General features: G+C 42.6%; 1 protein-coding gene across 4 annotated transcripts in view; it reads left to right on the forward strand.

Moving 5' to 3' along the window:
* The window catches only part of LOC132398846 (protein ELFN1-like), a 560,645-nt gene that overhangs the window by 376,339 nt on the left and 163,739 nt on the right, over positions 1-20,567 (forward strand). For all 4 annotated transcript variants that reach the window (XR_009513826.1, XR_009513825.1, XM_059978683.1 and 1 more), the window contains exon 2: positions 72-155. The gene's annotated coding sequence lies outside the window, so the exon portion shown is untranslated. The remainder of the gene's footprint in view (positions 1-71; positions 156-20,567) is intronic.

Genomic DNA, 20,567 nt, shown 5'->3' on the forward strand with positions numbered 1-20,567 from the left:
CACCCTTCAGGTATCTGCTGGGACTAAGCTTTGATCTTGTGTCTAAACACATCCTCATTCTCTCGTTACAGGTAAAAATGAGCAGTATCCTACCCTTGTCTCACTTCAGCGAGATTGGAAACTCTTTGAAAAGACATCCAACTCTGTGACCCGAGGTAAGAGATTTCTGTCACCTGTCAAACGACGATGCACATTGTTCAATATTTTTAACAGTTAGGTATAAAAGGCACTCTTTCAGAAGTTCCTTAGGGGTTGCAAGTCACATTGTCCATTATTTACATCTTTTATGCAATTTGAAAAGAGCTGGGCACGGAGTAAGGGTTGAGATTTGTCGAAAAATGTAGGTAATGCTGGGCTGCTGCTGAAAAAGGTTTCATCTCCCGAATCCTGTGGAAGTGTCATAATTTCCTCATTCTTGTGCAAAGCAGGATCTTTGAGTGCATTTATATTTATACAATGATCTAAAGGCTAACATTATTCACACTAAAAGCATTTGCCTGCAGGTTTTTAAATCTTCCCTTGCAGTCAGCCTCAGAGCTCTGGAAAAGATCAGTTTTAATAGTTTATATGGAGAAACCTAAAAAGGAATGCGTTCAAAACTCCCCGGCCTGATCCTTTTTGTTCCCTCTATCTCTCTCCTCCATATCTCCCCCAGTCTCTCTATTTCTCTGCCGACCTCTCTCTTCACCTTTCTCCCTGTCCCTGTCTCCCTCCACCCCGTCTCTCCCTCACTTTCCCCTATTTCTTCCTCCCTTCTGTGTCCCTCACTGCTCTGTTCTCTATCTCCCCATTCCACTCTCTTTCTATCACTATTTGTCTCTGTTCCTGCCTGTTTCTCTCTCTCTCTCCCTCTCTCTCTTTCTCTCACTCTCCCCCCCTCTCATTCTTGCTCTCCCCCATCCACTCCTTTTCTTGTTCTGTCTATCTCCACCTCTGTCTCTGGCTCTCAGCAACTGTCACTCTCTTTTACTTTTCCAGCTGCCTCCCCACCAAGGATCTGGGAATTTGTACCTCGGTCTCCTTTATATACCTTATCTCCTCATGGAACCTCTTTCTAAACTGATGAATGTCAGAGGGAGTCCCAAAGTCTGCCCTTGTCCTTGGCCAGCCTCTGCATGATAGAGTTTCTCAGCCAGAGCTACTAGATGGAGATGAGCATGAAGCTTGGGCCAGGAACTATTGTACAGAGCTATACAGAACACAGAGTATGGTCACAGGCTTTTGGATCAGCTGATTTGCACTGAAATTGCATTTCATAGAGACTTCCTTTTTATCTCAGCATATTGCTTCATTTCTTTTCTTCATAATGTGCTTATTTGAAGATATCTGTCCCTCACCCCAACCAACAAGGCCATCTCTCAGTAAAATAATTTCTCCTCAACTTGTTCCTGAACGTGGCAGCTTACTGATATTGATGGCCTTTGATTTTTGGCTTGCCACAAGCAGAGCTTCCTCTTCTATTAATTAACTGAATTAATTCAGACAGAGTGTTGGTATCAAACTGAAACCTTTCTGATTTGTGTAGCTCTGCAATAGACCTGGGCTTTGCATTGACCAATGGAAAGTTAATCAACAGTTTACCCAATCACCCATTGAATGAGAAAGCATCATGTGTTCAAAATTCTATCAATATTCATTGTATTTTGAATCAGATATGAAAAGGTTCAAAGGTCAGTCACTATCAAAGTACATATGCAGTCTACAACTCTGAGATTCGCCTTCACCAGACAGCCATGAAACAAAGAAAACCATGGAAGTCAGTTCAAAGAGAAACAGCAGACCCACCCCGACACAAAAAAAAATGGCAAATTGATCATCAAACTCCCAAGCCCCAACCCCACTGCATAAGAAAATTTTCAAAATGCAACAAAATTGATACCCAATCCCCCCGCCCGCACAAGAAACAATGAGAAAGAATGAGCAAAAACACAGAGTATAAAAACCATAAGACTGAAGAAGTCCATAGTGCATAGTCCAAAAACATAAACCTTAGTAACATCCATGTGAAGTTAAAAGAATACCAGCACTCGGAACCATGTGAAACTGCTCGTCAAATCTCACTGTGCCCCGCTGCTGTATCATTCTCTTCTCACCAGTTTTGTCGGGATGCGTATGTCTTTCATGTCATTGGCCTCCATTTCTGCTTCGTGATATATTAAACAGACACAGAAACCAAAATGCCATACAGTGTCTTGCCACTGACAGGTAGTTTGACCAAAACCAGAAGGGAGATGGGATCTAGAAATTTAGATGAAGAAGGAGAACTAGTGGGAATTTTCACATTAAGGATACTAATCTAATTTACCCCCTTTGCCTATCTTCCAGTCAGTCCAGCATTTCTCTCACACGTGCCCACCAGTCTCCGGTCTATTGCCCTTCACCGTAGTGCCTTTATGCTCTTTCACACACAGTCTCTTCTGCCTAGCTGATATACTTCTGTAAAAGCTTTGAATATACAATACATCATATGATGCTTCACTGAACACGTAATTTTTATTAACAGCCTGGGTAATGATGGCCAAGAAGCCCCCCATCTGAGAGACAAACCCAAATGGCTGAATGGGACTATACGTTGGAGGGAAGGGGCTGCAACGAAAGCCAGTAAAGACTTGAGAAATAGTTTGTGGTGAGGTAAGGGGTCAGTGCACATGCTGTTACTATTCAGCATGGGTTAGTGGGAGGCTCAGGCAGGGAGTTGAAGAACCAGGAGGAGCTCAGTGAACGACCAGGGAAGGAGCTTGGTTCCCTTTCAGCTGTGTTAGGAGAACATCCACCATCTACACTTTAGCAGTGATGTGGACTGTACAATGCAGTATGCCCTGAAACAGAAACTTCACTTGCAGTCTGTAAATGACCGCCACCTGAGCTCCTGAATGTATTGTTTTTTTCCGTCTTGGCTGAATGCATAGGCTCCTGCTGCAAAACCATTCCACAGATCTATAAGTTGCCTCAACTACAGAACCATTCTGGGCAAATGCAGGCAGCTCTGGAAGGTGAAACAGCCTAAATCCATTCATATTTTCCTGTCTCTCAAGTATGCAGGTGTAGCAGTCATTTGGGAAAGCAAATGGTTTGGTGGCCATTAATACTATTGGATTTGTGTACAGGTGTGAAATTGACCACTGCTTTGTCTGATCATACCAGGAGTACTGTATTCCATCTCCTTAGCAAAAAAGATTACCTCGAAATGCTACAGGGCATGCAGCAAAGAATAGCTCCAGGGATGGGGGACCTGTTCACATGAAGAAAGACTGAATAAGCTAGAATTCTGTTCTCTAGAAAGAATAAGAGGGGACCTCATTGAAATGTAGATGCTTAGAAGATTCAACACAATAGTCAGGAAGACTAGAACAAGGATCTCAGTCACTAAAAGGTGATAATCTTTGTAAGAGGGATAAGGACCCTGAGTCACTGATTGTGTTCAAAACAGATCACTAAATTTCTGAATATTAATAGAATGGGCTATGGAGTCAAGGCAGGAATTTGGTAGTTGAGGTAGAAGATCAGCCATGATTCTACTAAAGAGTGGATCCAGCTTAAGGGGCCAAATGGTTTAGGCCTAGCTGGAAAGTCAGGAATTTTATTCCCACTCTTTGCCTTGAGAAAATGGTGGTGAGATTAAACCAAGCGATCAAATAAGTGGATGATAAAGATCATCAGGATAGTGATTTGAGAAACAGTAGGTGTTAGAGTGAATGGGGCTCTCCCTAATATATATGATTATCCCTCAAACAATACCTAAAGGGAGATTATCTGGTCATTTTTCCATTGCTGCTTGTAGGATCTTGCTGTGCACACATTGTTTCCACCAATAATTTTTCTTATGTTAAGAATCACAATGGCTATAAGGCACTTTGGCGGTGCTCAGGTTTTGAAAAGTCTTGAATGGGTGCAATTTTTCAGATGGAGTAAGAAGCTGCAACATGAAAAGCTTCACAAAATGTGTAACCTTTGGCTGCAACAACAAGGGTCTCCTGGTTAGTTATTGGCAAGAGGTCTGCAGGGTCTGAGTTACGCTCACGTTTACAGTCAACACCTGACAGACTGCTGCTGAAACTATCAGATACTTGATAAGATTGCATCTTTTGGAACAAGATGAAATTGTGTCTTGAAGTTGATGGCAATTTAATGTTGTCAGTCAGATTCCAGTCTAAAGAGAGGAGCAAAAGACATGTAATTTCACCTTTTAGATTTATTTTCTAGAGGGACTGATCATTCTGATCTTTATGAACTCCAGTTTTCCATTCCCATGCTCCTCATGTAGTCAAACGGGATCAATGGGATCAGGTGCTGATGCACAGAGATGTCAGCATGGACATTGTTGGCCAGAAGGCTCGTTTATGTACTGAAACTGTACATCCCTGCGCCATGACACATCCTCATCCCCTCCCTCTATCTGCTTCAAGATGACATCAATGTACTTCTTCACCATCCTATCACTTTGTGTAAACACTTTCAGGAGCTGTGGACCTGGGACCCACTATCCCTCTGTACATTAACAATGTGACGGTCTTGCCATTAATGGAGTAATATCTTTTTTTGCATGAACTTCCAGGGTGCAATAATTCGCATTTGGCTGGGTTAAGTTTCATCTGCCATTGCTTTACTCATAACAGCAACTGATCTATACCCATCTGCAGCTTCCAGGATTATCCCTATTTTCCTCCTTGAAGAATGGAACAACATTAGCTGCTTGCCAGTTCTCCAGGAACTAAAATGTGACCAAAGAGGACACAAAGATATTGGTTAAGCCTCCAGCAATCTCATCTCTTGCCTCTCTCAGGGTCCCAGGGGATATACCCATCTGAATGGTCCTTAAGGTGGGTATATCTCTTTCAACACTATCTCTTCCTTTACCTCAGGATATCCAGACTGATTTCTCCACCCTGCATGTCCTATTGTCCTGCTGATTACACTCCATGCTCACTAGCTCTAAATTCTATATGTGTTTTACAATTAAAACAAACCAAAATTGTGTTCGAGCATTCAAAACAAAACTCAGTAAAATAAACTCAGTACAATTTGCACACAAATTATCAACCCACTCAAGTTTTATGAATAAATGTCAAATATTCACTATGGCAACACCTCCACAAACTTCACCCTTCATAAAAGCTATTCACTATAAACCATCTGAAGGAGAAAGCCAGGGTTAAGGTCACAACACTAATCTCTGTTAGACATGTAGGAGAAACAGTGAAGTTCTGATTATAAATTATATCATATTTAAACTTGCTAGTTATAAATCAGCGTGATTTATATCTAGAATCTGACATAGGAAGGAATGTCACAGTGGAGGTTGTAGTTTAACCCTTGCCTTGAAAAGGTAATGGAGAATAGATTTAAGTGGTTGTGTGATACAATAAATGCAGTGTATAAGTAGGTCAGTGTTCCTTCTTCACTTCATCTCTTGGCCATTTCTCCTCCTTCACCTATATAAAGAGCAGAATCTGGTCTCAAATCTGTGGACAGTCAATGATGGATAACAAATGACCATAAACCCATAAGCCCATAAGATATAGGAGCACAAGTAGCCATTCAGCCCATCGAGTCTGCTCTGCCATTCAATCATGGGCTGATCTAATTCTTCCAGTCATCCCCACTCCCCTGCCTTCACCCCATACCCTTTGATGCCCTGGCTAATCAAGAAGCTATCTATCTCTGCCTTAAATGCACCCAATGACTTGGCCTCCACGGCAGCTCATGACAACAAATTCCACAGATTTACCACCCTCTGACTAAAGTAATTTCTCCGCATCTCAGTTCTAAGTGGACATCCTTCAATCCTGAAGTTGTGCCCTCTTGTCCTAGAACCCCCTACCATGGGAAACAACTTTGCCATATCTAATCTGTCAGGCCTTTTAACATTTGGAATGTTTCTATGAGATCCCCCCTCATTCTTGTGAACTCCAGTGAATACAGCCCAAGAGCTGCCAGACGTTCCTCATATGGTAACCCTTTCATTCCTGGAATCATTTTTGTTGAATCTTTTCTGAACTCTCTCAGTATATGTCAGTATATCCTTTCTAAAATAAGGAGCCCAAAACTGCACACAATACTTCAAGTGTGGTCTCACGAGTGCCTTATAGAGCCTCAACATCACATCCCTGCTCTTGTATTCCATACTTCTAGAAATGAATGACAACATTGCATTTGCCTTCTTCACCACCAACTCAACCTGGAGGTTAACCTTTAGGGTATCCTGCACAAGGTCTTCCAAGTCCCTTTGCATCTCTGCATTTTAAATTCTCTCCCCGTCTGTCTGTCTATTTCTTCCACCAAAGTACGTGACCATATACTTTACAACACCGTATTTCATTTGCCACTTCTTTGCCCATTCCCTAAACTATCTAAGTCTCTCTGCAGGCTCTCTATTTCCTCAACACTAGCGCTCTCCTCCACCTATCTTTGTATCATCTGCAAATCTAGCCACAAATCTAGTAATACCGTAGTCCAGATCATTGACATGCACCATAAAAAGTAGTAGTCCTGAAACAGACCTCTGTGGAACTCCACTGGTAACCGGCAGCCAGCCAGAACAGGATCCTTTTATCCCCACTCTCTGTTTTCTGCTGACCAGCCAATGCTCCACCCATGCCAGTAACTTCCCTGTAATTCTATGGGCTCTTATCTTGCTAAGCAGCCTCATATGCAGCCTTGTTGAAGGCTGTCTGAAAATCCAAGTACACCATGTCTACTGCATCTCCTTTGTCTACCCTGCTTGTAATTACCTCAAAGAATTGCAGTAGATTTGTCAGGCAGGATTTTCCTTTCAGAAAACCATACTGGCTTTGGCCTATCTTGTCATGTGCTTCCAAGTACTCTGTAATCTCATCCTTAACAATCGATTCTAACAACTTCCCAGCCACTGATGTCAGGCTAACAGGTCTATAGTTTCCTTTCTGCTGCCTCGCACCCTTCTTAAATAATGGAGTAACATTTACAATTTTCCAATAATCCGGTAGAATGCCAGAATCTATCAACTCTTGAATCTATCGTTAATGCCTCCACAATTTCTCCAGCTACTCCCTTCAGAACCCGAGGGTACATTCCATCAGGTCCAGGAGAGTTACCCACCCTCAGACCATTAAGCTCCCTGAGCACCTTCTCAGTTGAAATTTTCACTGCACAAACTTCACTTCCCTGACACTCTTGAATGTCCAGTATACTGAAGATGTCTTCCACTGTGAAGACTGATGCCAAATACGCATTCAGTTCTTCTGCCATCTCTGCATCTCTCATTACAATATCTCCAGCATCATGTTGTATTGGTCCTAAACCTGACCTCGACTCTCTTCTACCCTTTATACACTTAAAAAAAGCTTTTAGTATCTTCTTTGATATTAGTCACCAGCTTCCTTTCATAATTCATCTTTTCCTTCCTAATGACCTTCTTAGTTTTCTTCTGCAAGTTTTTAAAAGCTTCCCAATCCTCAATCTTCCCACTAGTTTGTATGCCATAAGATCCCACTAGCTTCCTTGTATGCCTGCTCTTTTGCTTTTACTTTGGCTCTGACTTCACTTGTCAGCCACGGAAGTGCCTTTCTTCCCTTTGAAAATTTTTTCTTATTTGGAATATATCTGTCTTGCACTTCCCTCATTTTCCACAGAAACCCCAACCATTGCTGCTTTGTTGTCCTTCCTGCAAATGTCACTTTCCAGTCAACTTCAGCCAGTTCCCCTCTCATGCCATTGTAATTTCCTTTATTCCACTGTAATACCGACACATTAGATTTTATTTTTTTCTCTCTTAAATTTCAATGTGAACTCGATCATATTGTGATCACTGTTCCCTAAGTGTTCCTTAACCTCAAGCTCTCATATCACCTCCAGATCATTGCACAACCCCCTATCTAGCACAGCCAATCCCCTAGCTGGATCAACAACAAGCTGTTCTAAAAAGCCATCCCTTAAGGCTGATTTATACTTCTGCGTCAAATGAACACCCTACGTACGGCGTAGCCACATAACCTACGCTGTACCCTATGCCCTACCCTCGCCATAGCCTGATGTGCACCTCCCCAAAAATATAACTGCACGTCGTGGCAACACAGATTGCAACAACTGTGATTGGTCCTCTTGGTAGCAACGCATTTCCTCCTGTCTATAGGCATGTACACTGATGTAAAATAAATGGTTAGAGATGTTGAACCAAATCGTCAAATCTACCTGCCGACATCCGTAAGTTTTTGAAATGCATTTCCTCGTCCATGTCTCTCAGCAGCCAGACAGGCACAGAAACTCACCCTCCCTCTCCCTCGATCCGTTCAATGGTTGTACATTCCATCTTCTCCGACGTCTTCTCTCTTTCCTGCCTCACAGTAATCTCAATAAAAGTAATCCTTGTTCAACATTTATTAGCTCCAACTTCAACATGATGGCATCAGTCGCTATTAGAAACCCCACCGCCAACTAGCATTTTGGCGGTGAATTGCAGAGCGACGCAGACACAGCAACGCACAGGTATAAATTCTCACAACGGCCCAGGCCACTTACGACGGCTACAGCATAGGCTACTACGCAGAAGCATAAATCAGCCTTTAGACATTCTACAAATTCTCTTTCTTGAGGTCCAGTACTGGCCTGGTTTTCCCAATCCACTTCTGTGTTAAAATCCCCAACAATTATCATGACATTGCCTTTCTGCCATGCCTTTTCTATAACTGGCAGGAACTTTCAAAGTAAAGAATGCTTGAAGCACATGAAAATGTTGAAGAGTGCAATTGCTTTCCCAATAATTGCTCCTTTCCTCTCATTCCCACCTGTAGCCTACCCCACCCAAATGGTGGAATATATGGCAGCACAAAGTGCAAAAGATGGAAAGAAAACCTGAGCAAATTTATAGCAAGCAATAATCTAAGGACATTGAACATAGGAACATAATGAAGCCCAGGCACCTGCCCTTCGGCCCATAAAGTCTGTACTGTCCATGATGCCACATTAAATTAAACCTCTCTGCCCAGACATGATCCTTATCCTTCAATTCTCTGCAGGTTCTTTTGCCTGCCTGACTGGTTGTCTGTCATATCTGACGTTGACAGATTTATGTAGTTCGATGTGAACTGTGCAAAGAAACCTGTGCAGGAGAATTTTTAAAGTGGAAATGCAGTTTAAAGTATCGCAGTTTCACTCCCTCGACCTCAGAATTCAGAGTCCAGTGGTAGAAGGAGTTGGTTGTAGTGGATGACCATGACTTCTGTGCCTTGTCGTGCCCTTTGCTCTCCGTGGAGCATAGCAGAACTGCCTTCCTGGCTATCGGTTTTCACTGTTGATCTCATCTGCCCAGTTTGCTGAAGCTGGCTTCGCATGCTGGGACAGGCGTTTCCCTATCTCACTAGGGCATGAGTCCACTGGTAACCATCACCTGGTTTAGCCTGCCTGTCAGTGTACAGAGGCTGGCTGCAAGCAGGTACTTGGATCACAGGTGAGAGCCGAGTGTCTGGTGGGGACCAAAGGTGAGCGAGCTGCCCAGAAAGGACGTGGTAATCCCCTTCATCAGGTGTGTTACCCTTCCCAGGTCACCCGATACTTCCCATCTGAATTCCTGTCTAAATGCCTCTTAAAATCCACTATCATGCCGGCTTTCACCACCACTCTTGGCACTGCGTTCCAGACATCTACACAGCTTACCCAGCTCATGTGTTTACTCTCTCCCTCTGATCTTTTGCACTCCAGTATCTGACGTTACTCTGGAAAAGGACTTGGACCGCCAAGCCTTTGTATGCCACTCATAACAGTATACAATTACAATCCATCGTCTCCCCTCAGACTCCAGGCGAAACAATCTGTTTGTCCAACCTCTCCTTATTGATAATACTCCCTAAAACAGGCAGCATTTTGGTGAATCTTTTTTGCACTATCTCCAAAACCTTTAGAGCCTTCCTGTAATGCAGCACCCAGAAATGCACACGAGACTCCAAATGCCAAAAACGTATATACCCAATTTCCCTCGGGATCAATAAAGTATGTCTGTCTGTATACCTGCAACATGAGCTGCTGACTCTTTTACACAATGAAGGCCAGCAAGTCATACACTTGCTTTACCACCCTATCGACTGGTGTGGCAACATCACAAAACACTGAAGAAACTCAATAGGTCAGGCAGCATCTATGGAGGGAAAGTTTCAGATGAAGATGCTTCATCATCCTTCTCAGTCCAAGCTGCTGACTGTCCATTCCCCTCTGCATATGCTGCCAGACCCACTGAGTTCCTCTAACTTTTCATGTGTTGCCTCAGATTCCAGCATCTGCAGTCTCCTGTGTCCCTTCACTTGTGTTGCTTTTTCCTGAGAGCTAAGGACTTAGACATCAAGACCTCTGTGCATCTGTGATATTAAGGGTCCTGAAATAAACTATACGCTTTCCTCTTGTATTCGTCCACCCCAAGTGCAAAACCTCACATCTGACTTCATCTGACATTTCTCCATTGTATCTGCTGTTGCTCTGAACTCTGCCATATCAATTGACACCCTTCTGCACTTCACAACTCAACCGATTTCTGTATCAAATGCAGACTTCCTAATCAACCCACTTGCATTTCTGACCAAGTCATTTATATATCTCACAAACAGAGTTCCCAAAACTGATTGCTGTGAAACAGCTCCGACCTCTAGTCAGAATAATACACCTCCACCATTCCCCTCTTTCCTCTAGGGCCAAGCCAAGTTGGTATCCAATCTACCAAGTCACTATGCATCTTAACCTGATCAGCTTGTCAGGTGTATTACTAAAGTCAATTCACTTTACTGTCCTACTCTTATCAATCATTTTGTTAGCTCCTCAAAAAGCTGAATCAAATTTGTAAAACATAACATGTCCCACCCCAAGCCATGCTAACAATCCCTAGTAAACCCATGCTTTTCCAAGTGTGAGTAAATTATATTGGCAAGTAGCTTCTCTGCTACTGATGTGAGGAGAATCATAGGAAATTAATGCACCAAAGGAGGCCATTCCATCTGTCATGCCTATGCTGGTCAAATAAATAGCAACTCAACCCAGTCCCATCTCCTCATCCATAGGCCATATTGTGCTCATCCGAGTACCTTTAAAATGTGGAGAGTGCTTGGTCCTTCTCCGCCCTTCCAGGCAGCAGTTTCTCATTCCCACCACTCATCTTGCCTTAATTCCGCCTCTGATGTATAGCCTCCAGGCCACCCCAACCCCTCCCCAGTTGCTGACATTGGTAGACAAACTAAGGCCCATTATTTGCCCAGCCCTGAGCAGTGCTACATGGCAAGGCAGCAATGTTCACAGGCCACTCATGTGGAAAGATTAGTACAGCAGCAGGATATGCTGAGACGTCCCCTTCAAACTGGGCTGAAGGAAGATGCATGATAGTTCCGAAGTGGACTAGCACTGGCATTACAAAGGATTCATGCATGTTGCTGGACACCACCTATATCCTCCATGCTTCAAAGCCCCAGAGGCAGAATGGAGCAGGAACAAAATTACACATTCATCAGTCACTCAGTTTTCATTTTAAAGCAGTTCACCCATTTTCATTCAGGCTTTATTTTCCATTAGAAATGAATGATGTGGCCACAAAACTGAGGCACAAATATGGTCAAACAACTAGATAAAAGTCTTTGATATTCACCTGGGTCAAGGCTTTTCATATCTTTATTCACCCTTAAAGAAATCTCATATTAATATTCTCTGCTCTAAAGTAGATTTCTTGTGATCTCTCCTGATATGTAACATTCTCCAAACTTGTTAACCTTCTGGTAACTATCCTATTGCCCCCAGTCCAATCAAATCCTTCCCGTAGTGTCATGACCACCTTATACACAAGGCCTCAACTGTGGCCTGGCTTGAGTTTTGCACAGTTGTTATAGCTCAGACAATATCTTGAAAAGGACCTTGTCTTCCTTCACCAACCTGCGTGAGAATTCACTGCAAAGTCACTCTCCGTCTCAATGCCTTTATCCAAACTGTGTCCCGCTGACTCTGACAGTTTCAGCACCCCAAGGCCAGTGGCCAAGATGATAGGCTTGCAACCGGGTTCAAACAGCATTTTCGATACAATCTACTTTCTGTCAACAATTCTTCAGCTTTTGACATACAAGTGTTTAAAATTTGTGGTACACATCCTGTCCTTTGGTTACCATTTATCACCCTCCTAAATCCACTGCTTGCTATCTTTCAGAGTTCTCAGAATTCTAATCCTCTGTAAAACTGAACTATGGCAGGATTCTCATCTCTGGTGATTTCAATATTGGTATTAATGATTTTCAAATGAGAACTCCATGGCAGCAGAATTCATGAGTTTCTCAGAGATCAGGTTATTGATCCTGCCTGTTGACTTGAAAATATACTTGACTTTTAATGACAAAAGGGTTAAATATTATTACTATCTCTGATCATTTTGTGTACTTTTTGATGCCCTCCTACCTAGAACCAAGACCACAAATGAAATTGCAGTTAAAAAACAGTTTCCTGATGCTATAGCCAAACTTAAATTCTCTGAGCCGGCAGGTTTACCTGACCCATGTGACCTAAATGGTCAGTAAATGAAATGATTGATTCTTTCAGCAATACATTAAACACAGTGGCCCCACTAAGGGTTAAAAAGAAATCACTTAGTAAAATGTCGCCATGGTTATACAATTCTGTCTGCAAACTCGAGAGATCATACACAGCAGCTGAGAGAAAAGGATGAAAACTGGGCTGGAAGTCGACTGTAATGTTTTCAAGGAAAAAACAGCCTCTCTTAATGCTGCCATATACTCTTCTTGGGAACACGCAGCCTTGACTCGCCCATCCTGCTGCCAAAGCTGAAGCAAAAATGAAATGACAACAGTGGAAAGAATGAGCAGCTGGCATCTCAACTACAGAACCCTCACACAATTGCCCCACATGTGGGAGGTACTTCCTAACCCAGATTGGACTCATCAAACACACCCTCCCATGGATGTCAGCGGACCTCATCGCTCGTGATGGATGTGCACATGCTCTGCAAGAAGAGTCCATTTTCCCAAGATTATTGCAGAGAATAGCAGTGTTTCAAGAATATCGTTCTCAGCTGTAAGTCACTGGTTGAACCCTATGCCAACCTATAATGTCTTCGGTCAAGCATCTGCCACAAATTTGACAAATTTACAATATTTTTAATCAATAAAATTGTTACCATTAGGGAGAGTATAGCTGAAAATAGTGGTAGTGTCTATAGCTAACCTCATACTAAGGCAACCATGTCAAAATTTATAAGTATATCTGCTTCAAAACTCTATAAGATTGTAACAAAGAGTAAACAGTTGACTTGCTGTCTTGACCCTGTCCCTATCACACTTTTTAAGGACTCTTAATAGTGTTTTCAATTCCATTTGGGAAATTATTTTCCAGATGCTTTACAAAGCATGGCTGTCAAAGCCCTACTTAAAAAGCCAGACCTTGTTAGTGAGGTACTAGCTAACTACAGGCCTATATCAAATCTTCCCTTCCTGGGCAAGATTCTTGCAAAAGTCATTTTCAACAACTGAACAACTCTCTGAATTGGAACAACACACTAGAAAAGTTTCAGTCATACTTTAAAGCAAACCACAGCACAGAGACGGCCCTTACCAAAATAGTCAGTGACCTTAGGCTCAGTACTGATGGCAACAGAATCTCAGTTTTAATTCTCCTAGATCTAAGTTCAACACAGTTGACAACAGCATTCTGCTAGATCGCCTTAAGAATTGGGCGATCTCTCTGGTAGTGCCCTTAATTGGTTTTGCTCATATATCTGAAAGAGAAAATGTTCTGTCTTTCTTGGAGACCAATTATCTAAGAGATATGATGTGCCTTTTGGTGTTTCTCAGGGAAGCTGTCTTGGTCCCCTATTCTTCTCCTTATACATGTTTCCCTTAGGAAATTAAATCATTAAAGAGCATAAACTTATTTCCACAGTTATGTATTGTAGATGACACACAATTGTATATATCTGTTGAGCCTGATGATGATGCAGTAACTCCCTATCTTCTCTGACTTCTGGTATGCAGATAACACATAAGTGTATAACTCAGTTGAGCCTGATTGTGACAATAACACTCTCTTCTCTAACTGCTGGTATGGCTGCAATGAACAAACGGATGAACAATAATTTCCTAAAACTATCTGAAAATAAAACTGAAATACTTTTGGTTGGTCCCAAAGCCAAAAGAGATAAATGTCTTGATAAACTTGAGAACTTGGCCCCTCTTGTAAAATCAGAAGCAACTCACCTGGGTGTTATCCTTGATTCAGATTTGAATTTTAAATCCCATATAAAGGAAGTGGTCAAAGCGGCATTTCAGCACTTCGGAAATATTGCAAAGATACATCCATTCCAATCACAGAATGATGTGAAAAACGAATTCATGCTTTCATATCGAATTCTACTGGCCTTGCAAAGAAATGTATCGACAAACTTCAACTCATTCAGAATGCTGCTGCTAGACTTTTAACTAAAGCCAGGATGAGGGAGCAGATCACTCGCATCCTAGCTGTTCTGCATTGGCTTCTTGTATCTTTTAGAATTGAATTTAAAGTTCTCTTTTTTTTAAACTCTTAATGGTCTGGGACCTTGGAGTACATCACAGAATCACTTCCTTTTATAATCCTTTTTCCACTGTTCCCTTAAATTTAAACAATTCCCCTCAAAAGATAATTGGCAGGTCTTTTTTTTAACTACAGTCCTAAACTGTGGGATTCAATTGCTAAAACAATAAGGGAAGCAATTCAGTTGACAACTTTAAACACCAGCTCAAAATCTATTTACTTAACCTTGGTTTTAACCAACATCTTCTTGTTTTTTATTTTTATATCTGCACTTTACCCCATTGTAAAGCACTTTGAACCATGTTCTTTGTATGAAAAGTGCTCTCTATAAATAAGTTATTATTAATAATATCATCTCATCTATTTTTTAACGTTCCTCATCTCACCCCACTCAGGGCATCTCTATCCCTCACAGCCACTGGTTTCCAGGAACACCACTGGTTTTGCAAAAGCCTCAGAACATTACTTCAGAAAACAACATTCCGCTCAGTGGATTGTTGAGGTCTAGTTTCACATTAATAGCAGGGGATGTTACAATTCCAGGAAATTCTCACACTTATTAAATACCCTTGTAACCCCCTGGGTCGCCTCAGGCTCGCTCAGCTCGTTCTCGTCTCGGGGGAGCAGCCTTCGGCCCCGCCAAACTGGGTAATCAGCTGGTGTGGATGCTGTGTGATGTCCCCGCCTCGCCCAAAAACAGACAATACACCATATGCGATTAAATGAGTACAATTTATAAAGGTTACTATAACTAAGTGATTAATAACGATACAGTATATATGAAGAGAAAAAATAAAGAAAAGGCACCAAACTTATCAAAGTCCAAACCACTTCGTGCACAACCGTTGGAGCTCAATTACTGAAGTCTTCGGGCCACCATTCGATCCCCTCCGAACTCCTCGACTCGCAGCTCAGGACCCTCCGAAGTGGTCAACCAAGCACTTCTAGCTTCATCCCCCCTCCTCAGAGTACCTCCGGGCCTCGGACCCCCGCTTGGGGTCCGTTCCTCACCCAGCTTACTGCATTGCATCCTCTCTCTCGACCCCTTCACGCCGATCTCTCCAAAAGCCCGTCAACAAAAGCTTATAGACTCAGAAGAAAGAACATTAATCCCCATTTGGTTTACAAAGGAATACAATTCTCGTTATCAGTAAATTAGCATTCCTGCTAGTTAACAAAACAAAGAAGCCCTTTTGATTACATACACAGTAACAAAGAAAAAAGAAGAAACCCCCTTTACACCCTCAATTTCTGACCTCAGGCAGGATGCTTAAAGAATAAAACTGCAGCTGCTGGGGAGCATTGACAAGAATGAGTGTGTGCCACACTGATGGAAGAGCAGAGGATAAAGGACAATGTATGACGTAGAACCCTCCACACGCAGAACCACCTGAACTGTGGTTTCTAAGTTCAGAGAATGTAAGGGAAATGGCGGATAGATTAGAGGAGCAATGAGGGTGGGTGGGTTCTGGAAACTTCCCCCCCCCCCCCGGATTGGAGTGATGCAAACCCCATCATATTTGTGCAGTACTGGGATGTACACAAAGGGCCTAACACAGAAGATCCCAGTGCTGGAAGGTGGGATTAGAATTTTCTTCCACGTTGGGCAGAATGGTCTTTTCATGTGCCATAAGCTTTCTGTAATTACAGAAATCTTCTGTCAAGTAGTTCCATTGCACCATTTAACCTCATGTGGCTCTCTGGAGTGATTTTCCCAATACAATATTGAAGCAACTTCCCCACCTCTGCCCCATGGTTGTCCTTCCCCGCAGAGCACTCAAGAGATCTCTTTAAAATTCTTCTATCAAAATCTGTCCATGAGATTGACGGTATGTTTTCTCTAGCTTCTGAGCGACTGGTGAAAAGTGGAGAATGACTGGAGTGGGAGGGATCCTTGATTATGTTGGCTGCTTTCTTGAGGCAGCATGAAGTGTGGGTGGAGTCAGTGGAGGGGTAAGTTGGCATTAAAAGTGTGTGAGAGTCAAATAGGCCATTCACCCCACTGTGTCTGTGCTGACGTTTGGGTACTGAAGTACTAAACAGGAAAAAGGCCAATTTTGATGGTATCAGAAAGAATCTGGAAAGTGTGGATTGGGACAGACTGTTTCTTGGCAAAGCTCCACTTGGTAAGTGGGAGGCCTTCAAAAGTGAAATTTTGAGTGTACAAAACTTGTATGTGTCTGACAGGATAACAGGTTTAGGGAGATTGGCTTTTGAGAGACCTTGGGGCCATGGTTAAGAAAAGGAAGGAGATATATAGCAGGTGTAGGCAGGCAGGGATAAATGAGGTAATTGAGGAATATAAGAACTGCAAAAGGACACTTAAGAAGGAAATCACGAGGCCTGAAAGAAGGCACGAGCTTACCCTGGCAGGCAAGGTGAAGGAGAATCCTAAGGGCTTCTGCAGATACATTAAAACCAAAAGGATCGCAAGGGACAAAACTGGTCCTCTGGATACCAGATTGGTAATCTATGTGTTGAGCTGAAAGAGATAGGAAAGATTCCAAATGGATTTTTTCCATCTCTGTTTACTCAGGAGATAGACGCAGAGTCTATAGAAGTGAGACAAAGCAGCAATGCCATTATGGACACATTACAGATTACACAGGAGCAAGTGTTTTCTGTCTTGAGGCAAAATAAGGTGGATAAATCACTAGGGCCTGACAAGATGCTCCCTCAGACCCTATAGGAGGCTAGTGCAGAAATTGCAGTGACCCTAGCAGAGATATGTAGACCATCTTCAGACAAGAGTGAGGTGCTGGTGGACTGGAGGATAACTAATGTTGCTCCATAGTTTAAAAAAAGCTCTAAGAATAAGCCAAGAAATTATTGGCCAGTGAGCCTGACATCAGTAGCGGGCAAATTATTGGAAGGTATTCTACAGGAGCCAATATATAAGTATTTGGATAGTCAGGACTATTTGTCTAAAGGGACTTCATCAAGGGCCTTGACAATATCCCACATAGGAGGCTTGTTGACTGTCACTGGGCATTCAAGATGAGACAGTATATTGGATTAGAAATTGGCTTTGTGGGAGAAGCCAGGGAGAGGTATAAATGGAGACCTGTGACTAGTGGAGTGCCACAGCAATCAGTGCTGGGTCCGTTGTTGTTTGTCATCTATATCATTGATCTGGATGATAATGTGCTCAACTGGATCAGCATATTTGCAGAAGACAGCAAGATAGTGGGTGTTGTGGATAGTGAGGAAGACTATCAAAGCTTGCAGCTGCAAAAATAGGCTGAAAGATGGCAGCTGGAATTTCATACAGAGGTGTTGCACTTTGGGAGGACCAGCCAGCGTAAGTCTTACACGATGAGCAGTAGGGCACTGAGGAGTGAGGTAGAACAGAGGGATCCAGGAATATAGATCCATTATTCCTTGGAAGTGGCATCACAGGTAGATAGGTCAGTAAAGAAAGCTTTTGGCATATTGACTGTCGTAAATCAGTATTGAGTATAGAAGTTGGCATGCTATGTTGAAATTGTATAAGACATTGATGAAGTCTAATTTGGAGTCTTTGCCCAGTTTTGCTTACTTAATTAAGATTGAAAGAATGTAGAGAAAATTTACAAGATTGTTACTGGGTCTTCAGGACCTGAGTTATAGGGAAAGGTTGACTAGGTTAGGACTTTATTTCCTAAAACATTCCTATCATTTCCTGATCAGTTAAGGCACCAAAGGATATGATGAGAAGGCAAGTATATGGGGTTGAGTGGGATCTGGGATCAGCCATGATGGAATGGCTGAGCAGACTCAATAGGCCTAATTGGCCTATGTTATGGTCTAACATCGAAGACTGAGGGGAGATTTGATAGATGTATACAAAATTATGAGGAGTATAAATAGGGTAAATGCAAGCAGGGTTATTCCACTGTGGTTGGGTGCGACTACAATTAGAGGTTAAGGGTGAAAGGTGAAATATTTAAGGGGAACATGAGGGGGAAGTTCCTCTCTCAAAAGGATGGTGAGACTGTGGAACGACCTGCCAGAGCAAGTGGTGGTCGATTTCAACATTTAAGATAAATTTGGATATGTACATGGATGGGAGGGATATGGAGGTCAGTGGTCAAGGTGCAGGTCGATGGGACTGGGCAGATTATTGGTTTGGCATAGACTAGATGGGACAAAGGGCCTGCTTTGGTGCTGTAGTGTTCCATGATTCTACTCATTTCCACTAATCCAATTTGCCTGACCATCATTTTTGCCTCCACGTTACTGGCTGTACTGGGAAAACACATATCTCTTCATCTCTTAATGATCTGCAACTGTGGCTGGTGCCAGTATATTGAAATTATTCTTCCATTTTTGGAGATATTAGAGGGTTCGAAACCCAGGGTTGGGGGAAATGTGGGCCTGCCTCTTACCTTGCTGTTTTACTTTGGATCCAAGGCTGAGTCACCATGGCAACACTCACTAGATTTCAAGCTTCCTCCCCCTGTTGATCATTCTGACTAATCCAAGCTACAACCTACACAAGGGTTCTTTTAAATTGATTTTAGGTAAGATGTTATTTCTCGTATCTGAGTGGAGAGTTTGCGGTGGCTGCTGAGTGACAATTTCCTTATTTTTAATTGGTTTACTATGGGAAATCTTGGCCAACGAAGGGAACAATTTTCATTTGATGTGTGTGTCCCAAACAGCCGACCAGAGTTGGTTTCACAAGAATTACGTTTGTAACTAAATGCTATTGAGCTGTTCCTTTCTGTGGATTAGAATCATTTTCAAACCTACTATCTAATACTTAGAGTTAGTTTCTATGTAATTATTCTTCTATTCCATAACAACACAAAAATTGGTCTGCCTTACAAACAAATCATTTGACTCTCTGCCTTCATTCCACTTTTGAAACCTTGGATTTATTTCACCCTAAGGCTGAACACCTGTTTCATACTATCCTATAATACCATAGGATCTCTACACCCTTCGAGTCTGTGCACTTCAGCTGCCCAACAATGCTTCTAAAATACCTGATGACACCTCTAAAAATCCCTGCCTGTCTCTTCTCACAAGCTCCTATTGATATGTACTGTACTGTGGGGTGTATGGCCTGTTCCTGAGCCTGGTGTGTTTCTGTTGGTTAAGGTAGCAGATAGATTGAAAATTAAATAAACACAAGTTCTCCAGTTGGAATGTATGAGGATAATTGACATAATTTAGGCAGATAAATTGTCAGCCAGCACCCACTCATTAACCATTTGGACAGCAAACAGATAAAGGTTTATATTCAAGGTAAAATGTCATGTTGACATATAACGACTCTGAAGGAAGCCATTCAACCTACTCTGTCCTAACAAGCAATCCCATTCATTCCTTTCCCATTCTCCATATTTCCCCACCTTATTCCACCTCAGATTCCTCTTCAGACTTGATCAAAATAGAATGTTCAAAAGAGCATCTTGATGGAAGAGACAGGCGGATACAGAGATGGAGGGGCCTGTCTTTCTGCAGAGTTAAATCTGAAGGGAATGGGGGAAAGGCTGGCAGTTACACAACACCCAATGTAAGCCACATGAATGGGGGAATAGGGGAATGGTGGAATGGGGATTAGAGGAATGGTGGAGTGGTGGAATGGGTAATGGTGGAATGGGGATTAAGGGAATGGTGGAGTGGTGGAATGAGGAATGGTGGAATGGTTGAGTGGGGGAATGGGGGCTTGGGGGAATAGGGAATATGGGAATGAGGGATGGTGGAATGGGGTATAAGCAGGTAGTTACACGAGACCTAACGTAACCACAAGAATGGGGAATGGGGAAAGAGGGAATGGGGGAATGGGGATTTGAGTGATTGGAGGAATGGGGTAATAGCGGTTTGGGGGAATAGGGGAATGGGGAATGGTGGATTGGGGAATAGGGGAATGGTGGATTGGGGAATGGTGGATTGGGGAATGGGGGGATGGTGGAATGGGGAATAAGCAGACAGTTACACGACACCTAATGTAACCCACAAGAATGGGGGAATGGGGGTATGGGGGAATGGGGAGTGGGAGAATGGGGAAAGAGGGAATGGGGAAAGGGGGAATGGGGAAAGGGGGGATGTGGGAATGGGGA

This window comes from Hypanus sabinus, chromosome 9 (genome assembly GCF_030144855.1).
Source record: "Hypanus sabinus isolate sHypSab1 chromosome 9, sHypSab1.hap1, whole genome shotgun sequence".
NCBI lineage: Eukaryota > Metazoa > Chordata > Chondrichthyes > Myliobatiformes > Dasyatidae > Hypanus > Hypanus sabinus.